General features: G+C 40.3%; 1 protein-coding gene across 6 annotated transcripts in view; it reads right to left on the bottom strand.

The window, feature by feature from the left end:
* LOC122559186 (hyaluronan and proteoglycan link protein 1-like) overlaps positions 1–12,202 on the bottom strand; it is a 286,292-nt gene that overhangs the window by 110,232 nt on the left and 163,858 nt on the right. Inside the window, exon 1 of one of the 6 annotated variants that reach the window (XM_087999680.1) lies at positions 11,827–11,846. The exons of the other annotated variants lie outside the window; for them this stretch is intronic. The gene's annotated coding sequence lies outside the window, so the exon portion shown is untranslated. Of the gene's footprint in view, positions 1–11,826; positions 11,847–12,202 lie in introns of those variants that run through there. 6 annotated transcript variants of the gene reach the window in all.

The raw sequence follows: 12,202 nt of genomic DNA, 5'->3' as shown, positions 1-12,202 counted from the left end.
ATGAATGCTACAGTAATTGTCTCTAATGCAAAGTGTTTCTTTCTTTCCAGCATCTCACACAATGTTGAATTATCTCTAATCAAACCAAAATACTGCAAATGCTGGAAATCTGAAATAAGTACTGAAACAGTTACAGCGAGCTCAGAACAGCAATTCTGTTTCTTTCCCCACAAGTACTCCAGATCCACTGAGTTTCTATAGCATTTTCTTTTTCTTATAATTGAATTATCTTTCTTTTCTGTTTCATTCATCTTTATAATCCTTACCATTAGTATTCTGATATTTGTCAGAGGTCTGCTAATGCATTGACCCATGTCAACTACAGAAGATGTTAGCCTTGAAGTGGAGGTGCCAGTGTTGAACTGGGTGGAGACAAAGTCAGAGGTCACATGACACCAGGTTGTAGTCCAACAGGTTTGTGTGAAATGAGATAACAAGAATCCAGAGAAAGTATATTTCTGTCAGGTAGGTATAGAGAATGCTGGATGACTAAAGAAATTGAGGGTTTGGTTAAGAAAAAGAAGGAAGCATATGTCAGGTACAGACAGGATAGATCGAGTGAATCCTTGGACGAGTATAAAGGAAGTAGGAGTATACTTAAGAGGGAAATCAGGAGGCCAAAAAGGGGACATGAGATAGCTTTGGCAAATAGAATTAAGGAGAATCCAAAGGGTTTTTACAAATATATTAAGGACAAAAGGGTAACTAGGGAGAGAATAGGGCCCCTCATAGATCAGCAAGGTGGCCTTTGTGTGGAGCCACAGAAAATGGGGGAGATATTAAATGAATATTTTGCATCAGTATTTACTGTGGAAAAGGATATGGAAGATATACACTGTAGGGAAAAAGATGGTGACATCTTGCAAAATGTCCAGATTACAGAGAAGGAAGTGCTGGATGTCTTGAAACGGTTAAAAGTGGATAAATCCCCAGGACCTGATCAGATGTACCCGAAAAGCTAGAGAAGTGATTGCTGGGCCTTTTGCTGAGATATTTGTATCATCGATAGTCACAGGTGAGGTGCCGGAAGACTGGAGGTTGGCAAACGTGGTGCCACTGTTTAAGAAGAGCGGTAAAGACAAGCCAGGGAACTATAGACCGGTGAGCCTGACCTCGGTGGTGGGCAAGTTGTTGGAGGGAATCCTGAGGGACAGGATGTACATGTATTTGGAAAGGCAAGGACTGATTAGGGATAGTCAACATGGCTTTGTGTGTGGGAAATCATGTCTCACAAACTTGACTGAGTTTTTTGAAGCAGTAATAAAGACGATTGATGAGGGCAGAGCAATAGATGTGATCTATATGGACTTCAGTAAGGCGTTCGACAAGGTTCCCTATGGGAGACTAATTAGCAAGGTTAGATCTTAGGGAATACAGGGAGGTCTAGCCATTTGGATACAGAACTGGCTCAAAGATAGAATATAGAGGGTGGTGGTGGAGGGTTGTTTTTCAGACTGGAGACCTGTGACCAGTGAAGTGCCACAATGATTGGTGCTGGGTCCTCTACTTTTTGTTATTTACATAAATGATTTGGATGCGAGCATAAGAGATACAGTTAGCAAGTTTGCAGATGACACCAAAATTGGCGGTGTAGTGGACAGCGAAGAAGGTTACCTCAGATTACAACAGGATCTGGATCGGATGGGCCAATGGGCTGAGAAGTGGCAGATGGAGTTTAATTCAGATAAATGCGAGGTGCTGCATTTTGGGAAAGCAAATCTTAGCAGGACTTATACACTTAATGGTAAGGTCCTAGGAAGTGTTGCTGAACAAAGAGACCTTGGAGTGCAGGTTCATAGCTCCTTGAAAGTGGAGTCGCAGGTAGATAGGATAGTGAAGAAGGCGTTTGGTATGCTTTCCTTTATTGGTCAGAGTATTGAGTACAGGAGTTGGGAGGTCATGTTGTGGCTGTACAAGACATTGGTTAGGCCACTGTTGGAATATTGTGTGCAATTCTGGTCTCCTTCCTATCGGAAAGATGTTGTGAAATTTGAAAGGGTTCAGAAAAGATTTACAAAAAGGTTTCCGGGGTTGAGCTATAGGGAGAAGCTGAACAGGCTGGGGTTGTTTTCCCTAGTGCGTCGGAGAATGAGGGGTGACCTTATAGAGGTTTACAAAATTATGAGGGGCATGGATAGGATAAATAGACAGAGTCTTTTCCCGGGGTGGGGAGTCCAGAACTAGAGGGCATAGGTTTAGGGTGAGAGGGGAAAGATATAAAAGAAACCTAAGGGGCAACCTTTTCACGCAGAGTGTGGTACGTGTATGGAATGAGCTGCCAAAGGATGTGGTGGAGGCTGGTACAATTGCAACATTTAAGAGGCATTTGGATGGGGATATGAATAGGAAGGGTTTGGAGGGATATGAGCTGGGTGCTGGCAGGTGGGACTAGATTGGGTTGGGATATCTGGTTGGCATGGACAGGTTGGACCGAAGGGTCTGTTTCCATTCTGTACATCTCTGACTCTATGAAATCACAAGCTTTTGCAGCGTTGCTCCTTCATCAGGTGGTGACTTCACCTAAATCATGAAAGCTTGTGATTTCAAATAAAGTTGTTGGATTATAACCTGGTGTCGTGTGACTTCTGACTTTAGGTACAGAAGAGCTTGGGGTGAATGAGATCCTCTGTCGGATAATTTTTTTTTCTCACAGAGGAGAGTGCTGAATTAAGGCACATGATAGGAACAAAAGTATAACAGTTTTCTGTTAGCATGTGAGTTAAATGTGTTACATTACTGAAGACAGGGCTTTATAGAGAGCTTACTGTAACTGATTATTGTTGGAATGTAAGGGATACAATATTGTTCTTTATTATGCAATGTGACAGCTGCCAAAGTTTGCCTTGCCAAGCCCAGCTCTCAAACTATTAATTTTAAATCAAAAGAATTATTCTTCAAAATTTATAGTTGCTGACGTAGGGATGGGCTATTGGGTTCTTTCCCACAAACCACACATTGATTAGGAGAACATAAGAAAAATGATCTGTGCTAAACAGTGAAGAAAGACTTTGTCTTTGCTGTGTTTGACCCGGATCAATGAATTTTTTGCCTTCCCATCACAGAACTAAAGACAGAACCTTGTTCAGCTGTTGGTGGTCTTGCCTGCCAGGTGGCCAGCAGAGGACAGACCATCCTGCCTCTTTTCAGAAAGGTCTGTGGAACGTCAGCTGATCAGGTAGTGATGAGCACAACAGAAGGCTTCCCCTGGAATCAAGACTCCCCTGGGCTGATGTTCTGTCTACTGAGAGTACCAGCCAATCAGAGGTCAGCAGCTCTTGTGCTCAGTCGGGGAGGCCATGTCTGCTGCAGGGAATAACACCTAGTATTCCAAATTCTTCAGCAATTTCACCTATTAAGGAATCCCATCCTCCCTACTTCCATACCTTATCAGAGGCTGCACATATGAACTGACATCTTCTGTCATTACCCAAGAAGTAGAGACTTGGTTAAATTAACAATCCATTATTGTTTCTGGAGACACATATCTGCAAAGATGGTTTCCTGATGGCCAGCATTGACTTGTGTTCACATATCGGGAGTGCTAATGTTTGAGACCTGCGGCAATTCTTTGAATTTCTACGTCATAGTCATGGAGCCATACAGCACAGAAAACAGACCCTTTGGTCCAACTTGTCCATGCGGACCAAGTTTCCAAAACCAAACTAATCCCACTTGCCCGCATTTGGCCCATATCCCTCTAAACCTTTCCAAGTCATGTATCTGTCCAAATGCCTCTTAAATGATTTGGATGTGAGCATAAGTTAGTAAGTTTGCAGATGACACCAAAATTGGAGTTGTAGTGGAAAGCGAAGAAGGTTACCTCTCAGATTACAACGGGATCTTAATCAGGTGGGCCAATGGGTTGAGAAGTGACAGATGGAGTTTAATTTAGAAAAATGTGAGGTCCCACATTTTGGGAAAGCAAACCTTAGCAGGACTTATACATCTAATGGCAAGGTTCTCGGGAGTGTTGCTGAAAAAAGAGACCTTGCAGATTCATAGCTCCTTGAAAGTGGAGTCGCAGGTAGATTGGATAGTGAATGAGGCGTTTGGTATGCATTCCTTCACTGGTCAGATTATTGAGTACAGGAGGTGGGAGGTCATGTTGCGGCTGTACAGGACATTAATTAGGCCACTGTTGGAATATTGTGTGCAATGCTGGTCTCCTTCCTATCAGAAAGATGTTGTGAAACTTGAAAGGGTTCAGAAAATATTTACAATGATTTTGCCAGGGTTGGAGAATTTGAGCTACAGGGAGAGGTTGAATAGGCTAGGGCTGTGTTCCCTGGAGCATCGGAGGCTGGGGGCTGACCTTATAGAGGTTTACAAAATCATGAAGGGCATGGATAGGATAAACAGACAAAGTCTTTTCCCTGGGGTAGGTGAGCCCAGAACTAGAGGGCATAGGTTTAGGGTGAGAGCGGAAAAGTATAAAAGAGACCTAAGGGGCAACGTTTTCATGCAGAGGATGGTACGTGTATGGAATGAGCTGCCAGAAGAAGTGGTGGAGGTTAGTATAATTGCAATATTTAAAAGGCATTTGGATGGGTACATGAATAGGAAGGGTTTGGAGGGATATGGGCCAGGTGCTGTCAGGTGAGACTTGATTGGGTTGGGGTATCTAGTTGGCATGGACGAGTTGGACCGAAGGGTCTGTTTCCATGTTGTACATCTCTATGACTTTGACTGCATAAATATTGTAGCTGTACTGCATCTATCACTTCCTCTGGCAGTTCATTCCACATCTGTGTGAAAAAGTTGCCCCTCGGGTCTCTTTTAAATCTTTCTCCTCTCATTTTAAAAATATGCCCCCTAGTTTTGAACTCCCTCACCGTAGGGAAAAGACCTTGCCTATTCACATTATCCATGCCCCTCTTACATGACCTCAACCTTTTACACTTCAGTGAAAGAAGCCCCAGCCTATCCAGCCACTCCTTATAATGCAAATTCTGCAGTCCTGGTAACATCCTCAACAATCTCTGTTGTATTTTTATCCTGTATGAGATGTAATGGATCAGGTCAGCTTTTGCTAATTTTGGTGGGAATATTAGAACAGGGAGTTGCTCATTCAGTTTCTGCCTGTTCTACTGTTCAGATAGGATATTTGTTTCTGAATCCCAAATATGCTGATAACCTCACCTCAGGAAAATCCAAAGATTTCAGTCTTGAGAGCTTCAATTTATGTAGCTTGTTGAGCTCTCTTGGTCTAACTGCTGAATCCTTACTTGAATACAATCCACGTTCATGCAAAGTTTCTCTTTCCCTGGCATAATGCTGGTGAATTTGTGTCTACCCCTCCAAAGTGGATCCATCTTCCTTGATAAACTGCTCCTGGAGCTAGGAGCAGGAGTTTGCCATTTTGTTCCTCTAGCTTGTATATTATTTAGTGAGATCTTGGCTGATCTGCAATCTAATGCCTGCCTTTGCCTTGACAACTTCTGATTCTTGATTTTATGAAGATGTGGGTTTCCTTTTAAGAGAGTTAAAAACAGAGGAACTACCGGACACAGCACCAAGTGTTCTCAATAAGGCAACAATGTATTTAACACTGAGTTGAACAACTCGAGTAGTTCTTTGCCTGGAGACAAAACAAATTTGAATTCGGCCAATCAGTTTAAACCCCAACAAAAAATGTCAATTTCAAATTAAGTTTGAATTGAGTATATCTGCAATCTTAAAAGCCAATGACACAATCCAATGCTATGGAGTATAAGACCTGGGAAAATTGAACAGTTGAGAGGAGAACTGACAAACTCAGCAATGTAAACAGACTGCTGAAAAATAGCTCTCTTAAAGAGATACCTTTTCAATCAGTAACCTGTGATGCAGAAGTTCCTAACAAGGAGAAAAGAAGACACACAAACATCCGAAGACAAAACATGTTTGGTTTTGAGATAAGAAATGTAAATCTTAATTGGGAATTTTATCGGACTAGTATTATAGAAGGGAAGGTAAAAGATAGGTTAGAGAGAGAAATTATAAATAGTAGTTAGTTAATTATTCTCTGTTTTACTTTAAGAAATAAAGTTGTTAAATTTTACTTTAAATATTTCTTGGCCACTTGGTTTTTTTTCAGATTACTGCATGGGATAAATCTTTTCTGTGTTGCTGTTTTTAAATTAAGCAAGAGAGTTTACCCCATGTCATAACATTGAGAAGAACATAATGACCTTGGAATGCCCTCCAAGCTTTCTAAACTCTTACTCATTCTGAAAGTGGAAATCACCAAAGTTCCTGAGGACCATAGACCACTTTCTCATTAAAGAAAATGGTGAATTTAACTTGTCAGTCACCGTACATTAGGCAAGGGTGATGTTGAGAAGATGGAGATTTCATGGTGACCTCAACCCGTACAGAAATTGAACCTCTTCAGCTTGTCCCACTCTTCATGTCAAATCAACCATCCACCAACTCAGCTAACCCATCCTCATTACTATTGCTTACTCTTGTGCTGTCACTCCCACTACTTTTTGACCCTACCTTTTGAAATGCTGCATCATGTTTTCCATATCGTTGACAAATTCTTCTAAACCCTCCCCAGCAGCACCAGCAAACCACCTCAGAAAGATATTTGTCCCAGCCCGATTGAGGTGCTGCATGTGTCTGGCTGTGTAATTCTCAGCTCCCTCCAAACTGAACCCAATATCCCAATAGGTCTCCTTCTTGTATCAACTTTTTAGCTAAATATCATCTTCTCTCTCTTTGTATTTATACACTTACTAGGACTTGGCACCAGGAGTGATCCAAAGATTATTATGTTTGAAGTAATGCTTCTTGTTGCTCTTCTATCTCCATAAAATCTGCCTATGAGATGTTTCCTTAGAATAAAAGTTAAAGATAGTATTCAATTTAATCAGGAAATCATGAAGGTAAATTAAATGTATTTTATTTTGAATGGAATGGAATATAAGAATGGGGATTCTTGCTATAACTATGTAAGGCACTGGCGATCTGAAATAACAGAAATTGCTGGTGAAGCTCAGCAGGTCTGGCAGCATCTGTAGGGAGGAAGCAGACTTAATATTGTGAGTCCAGTGACACTTCATCAGAGCTCCCACTTATCTGCACTGGGCCCACAGACTTGAATGTTATGACATTTCAAGTTCACATCCAAGTATTTTTTGAAGGTGGCAAGGTTTCTTGCCCTAACTAGCCTCCCACACACTATTTTTAGATTCTTATCACTCTCTTTCATCTCTAAGCCTTTCACTCTAAAATTAGCTCCCTCATTATTAATACTACAATAAAGGGGGGGGGGGGGGGGGGGGGAGACAGTTGTTTTCTTATCCAACAGGTCCACGCCCCTCACAATCTTAAACCTCAATTAGATTCCCCCTCCGCCTTCTGTACTCTAAAGAAAATCCAAGCTTATCAGCCTCTTTTCATAGCTAAACGGCTCCATCCTAAGCAACATCCTGGTAAATCTCCTCTCCACCCTTTCAGTGTAAAAACATTCTTGCTTTGGTGCAGTTACCAGAACTGCATACAGTTCTCCAGCCTAACCAAAGTTTTTGTACTACTTTAACATAACCTCCCTGCCCTTATAGTCTATGCCACGACTGATTAAGTAAATGCATCCTGCATGCCCTCTTACCTATCTTATTAACCCGTCCTGCCACTTTCAGTGATACATGGACTTGTACCCAAGATACCTCTGTTCCTCAGAGCTTCCTAGTGTCCTGCCATTCATTGAGTACTCCTTTTTCTTGTTACTGCTAAAGTATATCACCTTATATTTCCAGGGTTACTTTCTATCTTCCATTCATCTGTCCATCTGCCCAATCCATGTACATCCTCCTGTAGCTAAGGATTTTCTCCAATATTTTCCTTACTACTGATGTGAGACTCACTGGTCTGTAATTCCCTGGTCTGTCTCTACTCCACAGCACCTTCTCCTGCAATTGCAGAAGGTGTAATATCTGCCCATTGGGTCAGGGCCTCTGTAATTTCCTCCCCTGCCTCCCACATTAGCCTGGGTTACAACCCATCTGGACCTGGCGATTTGTCCACTTTTAAGCATGCCAAAGCCTCCAATATCCCATATGTCAAACTACTCAAGAACTTCACAGGCCCTGTTCTCGAATTCTGTCCCTCTTTACTCTTTCTTCCAAATAAAGACAAATGTGAAGTAATTATTTAACATGCTACCAATGTTCCCTGACTCCATAAAAATGTCTCGGTGGTTCTTAATGGGCCCTACTCTTTCTCTGGTCATCCTCTTCCCTTTGATATGCTTACTGAATATCTTGGGATTCTCCCTAAACTTAACCATGAGTGCATTTCCTTGATCCCTCTTTGCTCTCCTAATTCCTTTCTTAAATTCCTCTTGTGCTTTCTGTACTCCACTAAGGCCTCCATTGATCTGCTCCTTTTGTATCTGTTGAAAGCCTCTCTTTCCTTCTTAATCAGTCCTGAATATTCTGAGACATGAAGGGTTCTCTGGCCTTATTCTCTTACCTTTCATCCGAAAGGAAACATTTTGGCTCTGCACTCTCAACAGTTACTTTTTGAATGCCCTCCATTGTTCTGCTGTAGATGTAACTACAAGTAGCTGTTTCAAGTCTACTTTTGTCAAATCCTGCCTTACTTTAATAAAATCTGCCTTCCCCCAGATAAGGAAATCCCTTCTATGCAGACCATCTGTTTCCTTTTCCAACATGAAGTGTTCTCCATTCATGGTGAATAGATCAATAGGTTTTGGACCAAGGGACTGATGGAATCACATGAGGGTGTACAGGCTCTCGACATTGCTGTGGCTGATGGCTATGCCATGGCTACTATATCGTCACGAACCTTTCGATGTTACCGTTAAGCTCTGCTAACAGACTAAATCATGTGCTAGTTATAGCCCATATGTTATTGGTGTAAATGTTCCAATATGCCCTGGTGAAGAACTTTAATCACAAGTATTTGTTTTCCTTTGAAGATGTCAAGATATTGTGCCATTGTGCCAGGCCACCCTTCACTGATACACTGATAACACATTTCCTTCAATTGTGGATCATTAGCTGTTTCCACTTGAAGCTGGTCACATTTTTGATGACCAAAATGCAATAGATTGATTGTGAACGCATCTTCCTCCTCCTTGTCTATGCTAGTAGATTCCGTGGAACATTTGCATCCTGATTTAGACTTGGCAATCTACCCAGTGTGTCTGAGGTGATAGTTTTAGTACCATCTCTGTAGAGACATCCAAGTTTTAGACCTGTAATTGTACCAGAAGTCACTGTAGTCTAGGTGGTGCACTTATCAGTAGTTTGTGGCAAATCCTTTCCAATGTTTTTGATTGGTTTCCATAACAAATTACTGACTGAGCAGATAAGTATGAAATCTTGTCATACCCAATTCTAGAACAAATATTTAAATCGTATGATGGAATAATTGGATTATACTTGAAGTAGACTTTTGGATACAATTAATTCAATACTTTACATGATACATGCTCCTATCCTTTCTGCATATTTGAGGATTGTCTTCTTTCTTAGTTTGTAGTACATCAGAGTACAGTTTTCTGTTGACAAGACTTGTTTAAGAGACTTTACATATGTTGATGATCCTTCTGCAATACATTTTATGTCTTTCTTAGGAGTTTTCTCAGCGATGACACTTGGGCAGAAAAGATTGGAATATAAGGTGCCAATAAGTTGAAGAATTAAAAGCATATCTCTTGCCTTCTTTATTTAGTGGGAAGGCATTTGTCCCACATCTTTGGCTTTACCTGGGTCGGGATGAATTCTGCAATCTCAATATATAGAGTCAAAAGAAATTGACCTGACTTACATTCACCTGGCACTTCTTGCAATCAAAAATAAGCAACTCCTCCTCAGTGAATGAAGATTCCAATCTTGCTGTTTTTTGGTTTTGCCCATTACTTTGATAATTGGCAATGCGCGTGCATACAGTCACATTTTCTGTATTACTTGAACAGATCTTGGTTGACAGATAAACTAAATGATAGTCTGTGGATGTGATATCTTTTAAATTGTGTTCTAAAGGTAGCAAATTACTGAAAATCCTTGGTTGACAAGCAGGATGCAGCATCAGGAGGTGTGTAACCCTTCATCAGTGAATCATAAGAGCAGAAATAGGCCATTTGGCCTATTGAGTCCACTTTGCCATTCACTGAGACCATGACCTATCTGATAATCCCTAACACCATCTTTCTTGCTTTGAAATAAAGGCCAACATTTAATTTGCCTTTCTAATTGCCTGCTGAACATGGCTATTTGTGATTCATACACTTGGGCCCACAAATCCCTCTGTGCTGAACCTTTTTGCACTCTTTCCCCATTTAAATAATATTCAGTGCTTTTGTTTCTTCTTGCATTTTCCCACATTATATTCCAAATGCTAAGTTTTTGCGCACTCACTTGATGTGTCTCTACCCCTTAGTAGATTCCTTCCTCACTATTCGCCTTCCACCTACTGTTGAGTTATCTGCAAACCCGGTGGTCATACATTGATTTCTGCCATCTGTCACTAACATATATCATAAATAAATGCTCCACTACTGAACCCTGTAGCACTTTACTAGTTATGGTTTGCCATCCGGAAAATTCCTCTTTTATTGCAACTCATTATCTTCTATTAGTTAGCCAATCCTTCAACCATACTAATATACATCCTTGTCCTGGATGACTGCACAATCCAGGGTAAAGTATCCCACATGATTTACACCCCATCCACCACTTTCAATTTTCATTCTCACCATCAGTACTATTGTAGAATGGCAATGGTGTGTATCTAAAGATGCATTGCATCCAACTGCAAAAGCTCCTTTGACAGCACCTTCCAAATCTTCTAGAGCCTGCAAAATCAAGCACAGCAGGCCACCCTGCCTTGAAAATATATAACTGATCCTTTGCTGTCAGTGGGTTAAAATCTTGGATATTGCTTCCAAACATCAGTGTGGGTGCACCAACACCAGATGGACTGCAGCAGTTCGAGAAAACAACTTTCCAAGAGGCAATTTGGGTTGAACAATAAATGCTGGTTTCACAAGGCACACCCATATTCCATGAATTAAAAAATAAAAACATGCTTTTCTTAAAAAAACTTTGTTATGGTTCAATATATGTTTTGGCTGAAATTCTATCTATTGCCACTTGATGGCAGTACCAACTCCATTTAAAACATCTGCAGCCCTTTGGAAATTCTCACTGCCTCAGGTTTCCGAATGTGCATTCCACTAAGTACTCCTTAAGATGAATCCCAGCCATTACAGAATGAAGCCTTTACATGTAAGCATTGAATATTTTGCCAAGGTTGCAGTTAGAGCTGTCAATGCATTGTTATGATCACTCATGTTAACATCTTATTTCAACTTTTTTCCTGTGTGGATGTTGCATGAATTACAAAATGCCAATATTTGTGATTTAACTGTTCACAGCACAAGATTTAGGACAATTATTGAGAAATGAACAGTAAAATCTTAGAATTCATTAATTTAATCTAACATTATACAGCTTTCCAAATGAATTTTAATTTCGAACAAGACCAGAAATAACGGACATTAAATAATTAAAATCATTTAATGATGTCTGTCTGGAAAATTTGGGGTCACAGTATTTTAATGAATCACAGAAGCAGTGTTGCATTCTAATTAAAATCACTGTAATTCTGCTTTAGTATCATTATTTCACAACCACATTAATGATTAAAGGATTCAGGCAGAGCATGTCGATAAGTAGTGAAAACCGTGAAACCAAATTACACTAGAGCTGCCAGAGTTGGTGCTATTATATAAAGAAAAGGCTGGACATTATTAATCTGTTACCACAGCCTTTAAAACATGTTCTAAGATGTAAAACAAAAATATGATCTCACCATCTTGAACTATTGCTTATATGTGTTGTATCTTGTTAATCTATCCATTATAGCAAGAATCCTTCAGGAAAGGTAGATTACGTTCAGCAAATTAGCATCCAAATCTACAGCAGCTAACCATCAGAAAGAGAAACTGTTTTGAGTTCATGACACCCTTTAGCTGTAAACTCCAGTACTGCCAACATGTAAGCATTTTTAAAAATTAATTTCACACCAATGAGACATTCAATCTGACATTGATTGTTCATTAAGTTTCAAAATATATATCTTGCAATATTTCACATTGTAGGCTTGATACTAAACTGTACAATACATCAGAATAAAATCATCAAATGGTCATAGCACAGAAGAAGGTCAGTTGACCCATCATAATTTT

Source organism: Chiloscyllium plagiosum, unplaced genomic scaffold (assembly GCF_037043375.1).
Source record: "Chiloscyllium plagiosum isolate Xiang-an unplaced genomic scaffold, Cpla_swu_hap1 HiC_scaffold_2, whole genome shotgun sequence".
Classification (NCBI taxonomy): domain Eukaryota; kingdom Metazoa; phylum Chordata; class Chondrichthyes; order Orectolobiformes; family Hemiscylliidae; genus Chiloscyllium; species Chiloscyllium plagiosum.
This window is presented reverse-complemented; position numbering and strand designations above follow the sequence as displayed.